The following is a 4073-nucleotide window of genomic DNA, read 5'->3' as shown; positions in this document are numbered from 1 at the left end:
CCGCCTCCCCTGTGCCCTCTCCCCCGACCCCCCGCCCCGAGTAGGGGTCGGAGTCTGGGCTTTGGCGCCTGGAGGTCTCGGGACGCGGGTTGGGGCTCCGGGACATCTCGGCCTTGGAAGGAAGGCGGTTGCGGGTCGGGCCGGGCACCTCCCCTTTCTTCTCCCTCCCTCTCTCGGGAGGGCACTGCCATCACCTGGGGAGCCGCCGCCTGTAAACCTTGGGGTCAGATGGGAAGCAGGCTCTGGAATGGGAAGACACGGTGTGCCTGAGTCTGCGATGAGACAGGATCGCTCTCCTCCCGGCACCCCAGGCTGGAGCCCCTGGAGTCGGGGGCGGGCTCGCTCTGCGGCCTGGGGACCCAGTGGGAGGAGGTGAAGGGCAAAGCCTGCTGGCCCCAGTTCTGATCCACACAATGGCTCCTCTGTCCTTGCCGCCTCTCCCCCTGCCCCCCTATCTCCCACTCCGCTCTGCCCCCTCATTCTTGTCATTCACCTCCCCCCTCCCAGGCTGCCTCTCTCAAGAGCTGTCTCTTCTCTGGGAACTCACCCATCAGCATCTCTGGCCCAAGAGACCGGGTTGGGCAAGAGCAAGATGCTCTTCCCCTTTTGACAGTGGGGAACCGAAACCCGAGAGGTGAGGGGCCGTGTCCAGGCTGCCAGACCAGTTGTCAGCAGCCCGAGCAGCTCAGCCAGGAGTTCTGGCCCGCAGCTCCGAGGCCGAGCTGCCCAGTCCTCCCTGATGCTGGAGTGGCCCTTGGCCTGTGGGTTGCTTTCCGCGGAGCTGCCCAGGACCTAGCTGCTCAGTCTCCCCGGGAAAGAGGGCGCACAGCCACTCCAGGCTTCATCCGTCTCCTGGTCCTGATGAAGCAACTGGCCGCTGTGCCCCATCACGGGCCGGGCATCAGTGCGATCTGACCTGATGGCCAGCCTAGAGCTTGGCGCGCAGGTAATACCGGTCTCACCGGTGAAAGAAACTGCCTTTCCATTTCCCAGCCACCGCCCCCCCACCCCATACCTGCTCCTGGGCAGCCTCCCAAGGGAGACACACCTGAGCACCCCCTTTTTTCTTCTCCTGTTAAAGAAAGCAGGCCAGCTCTCTGGAAGCTCAGAGCCAAGGCTGCCAGGTGGCAGATGATTGGCTTTTGTTAGGCGAGGATTCCTGCCCTCTCGCCCTTCCCCCTTGACCTCCCTTGACCTCCAGTCCTTTCTGCCCAGGAGGCCGCAAGGGCAAGGGAAGGGGCGCGGCCGCCCACAAACTCCTTTAAGACTTGGTTTCTAGCCTAAACCGGTTTGGCTCAGTGGATAGAGCATCAGCCTGCGGACTCAGGGGTCCCAGGTTCGATTCCGGTCAAGGGCATGTACCTTGGTTGTGGGCACATCCCCAGTGGGGAGTGTGCAGGAGGCAGCTGGTCGATGTTTCTTTCTCATCGATGTTTCTAACTCTCTATCTCTCTCCTTTCCTCTCTGTGAAAACCCAATAAAATATATTTAAAAAAAAAAAAAGACTTGGTTTCTAGGACAGCCCCAGAGGTGACTCACCACTCAGTGCTTCCCAGATGCTGGTGGCTGCTCTGGGCCGGGATGGTGGGGCGGCCGGGCCCTGGGGACTCTGAGCTGCTTGCAGAGTGCGTGGTGGGAGAGCTTAGCTCTACTCTTCGTTAACGTGGGTGTCCATGCTGAGGCTGGAACCCAGGTCTCTTCCCTGCCTGTGACCTCTGCCTCCCACAGGCCCGCATGCACCTCGCCCACCCGCCCTCACCTGCAGGCCAGCTCACCCTGGCAGGGTCGGGGCAGGTCCCGTCCCGCGCCCTCTCAGTGCGAAAGCCTTGAAGGCCGCCCGTTCCGCTCATTCCAGCTGCCTGCCCCGCATCTGTCTCAGACAGTTGTACCCAGATGATGACCAGGTACCACGAACGGTGCCTCCACCGGCGTTTACTGTCTCAGTCCGCAGGCCAGAGGTCTGAGATCCAGGTGTGGGCAGGTCGGTGCCTTCCGAGGCTGCGAGGGGCGTCTGCCCCGGGCCTCTCCCCGGCTTCTGGTGGTTGCCGGCAATCTTCGGGGTTCCGTGGCTGTCGATGCATCCCCTGATCTCTGCCTTCATCGTGTGGCCTTCTCCCTGCACGAGCTGGCTGAGATGTGTTCTTTAAGGCAGCGGTTCTCAACCTGTGGGTCGCGACCTTTGTGGCGGTTGAATGACCCTTTCACAGGGGTCGCCTAAGACCATCCTGCATATCAGATATTTACATGACGATTCCTAACAGTAGCAACATGACAGTTATGAAGTAGCAACGAAAATAATTTTATGGTTGGGTCACAACATGGGGAACTATATTTAAAGGGCCAGAAGGTTGAGAACCACTGTTTTAGGGTCTTCTGGGGCATGTCCTTTTTCAAATGCCAGTTACTCTGGGAGGGAAAACCAATAAGTTACGAGGTCTCTAGTGTTAACTAATGGACCACATTTTAATAAAAAAATATATAACAGCCCGGTCAGCGTGGCTCAGTGATTGAGCATCAACCTATGAATCAGGAGGTCATGGTTTGATTCCAACCTGGTCAGGGCACGTGCCCAGGTTGCTGGCTCGGTCCCCAGTGTGGAGCGTGCAGGACATCTCTATGCTACAGCCAATCGATGATTCTCATCATTGATGTTTCTATTTCTCCCTCTCCCTCTCTGAGATCAATAAAAATATGTTTTAAACATGTACATATATAGCAGTACTGAGTGTCTTTAAAAGGGGAGGGGGAGATGGTGTGTGCTGACATGGCTGTGGGGGCCTGCGAGCTGGTCCACCTCCCAGCATTGCCGTGTGCGCTGCTGGGGGCGGCGTGGGTCTGCTGGAGGCGGCATGGGTCTGCGCTGGCCCAGGCTTGCCCGCTGCTGTGCTGCGTCCGCTTCCACATCTCGCCTCCTTCCGAGGCTCGGGCCAGGTGTGGCTTCGGAGCTGGTAGGTTGCTCCCTGGCGCTTGGAAGAACAATCGTGAGTCTTGTGTTGGAGGACCAGGTTCCTGTTGTTGCAGAAAGTTAGGGTCCGACAGTCCTGAAGGCCAAGGTTAGAGCGGCCTCGCCTCTTCTCCATCCAAGGCTGCTGCATTCCTCTACCTCCCACGAGGCAGCTTAGCGACTGCAGATCTGTGTCCGGCTTCTTCTGCTCTCACATCTCAGACTCCCACCTCCCTGCCTCCCTCTCACAGGGCCCCCAAGATTACAGTGCCCCCCCCAAGAACCAGGGTAACCTCTCCGTCTCTAGAGCCTGACCTTCATCCCAGCTGCGAGGCTCCTTTGCCATATACGGTCACATTCGTAGGTCTGGGAAATCCCCCTTTCCTTTATAGGTTCGGGATTTGACGGGGACATCTCTGTGGCGCGGTTGTTCTGCAGCCACAGATGGGGAGGGAGGGACCTCCTTTCTAACACCCCCGCCTCCTGGCGCTACCAAGTGAACACACCCCGGGAACTCTGTCCCCAGGCCAGCGTGTGCCGTGTGGGGCTGGAAACACTCCTGCTCGGACCCTGCAGCCTTCGTCGGCGTCTTTGGCTCATCCCATGGAGGTCCCGACACCGGAAACTGGTTTCCATTTTTAAAAAATTACCCAGGAGAAATGGCCGTCCTGGCTGCCGTCATTCCAGGCTTCCGAGGACTTTCCACCTGCGGAAGGGGCGGGCCCACCAGCCCGTCCATTTGGGGCAGAATTCCCCGCTGGAAGGACTCACTGGCCACAGGGCACGGCCCCCTGGGGACCAAACTGCAGCCCGTGGCCCTTTCAGATCCTGTCGTGTGACCTCCCCGTCCAGCTGCCTCTGATCCTCTGTGGCGAGGCTGGACCAGGGACCAGGGCTGCCTGTGGAGCCCGGGGCAGGGACATTCCACAGGCCCCCTGACATCCGCTCCGGCCTGGCCTGCAAACCCAGCCCGCACCCCAGACACCCTGTGAGGGGCGGGGTGGCCCCCCTGTGCGGTGTGCCTCCTGCTCACTTATACTCGTTCTGAGCCCCGGGCAGTGGCAGGTAAACGTGCTGCTTCGGGGGAAGAGAGGCCCCCAGCCCGGCCGCCTGCCTCACCCCGGCCGCT

This window comes from Myotis davidii, unplaced genomic scaffold (genome assembly GCF_000327345.1).
Source record: "Myotis davidii unplaced genomic scaffold, ASM32734v1 scaffold274, whole genome shotgun sequence".
NCBI classification, from domain to species: domain Eukaryota; kingdom Metazoa; phylum Chordata; class Mammalia; order Chiroptera; family Vespertilionidae; genus Myotis; species Myotis davidii.
Note: the sequence above shows the minus strand (reverse complement) of the source record.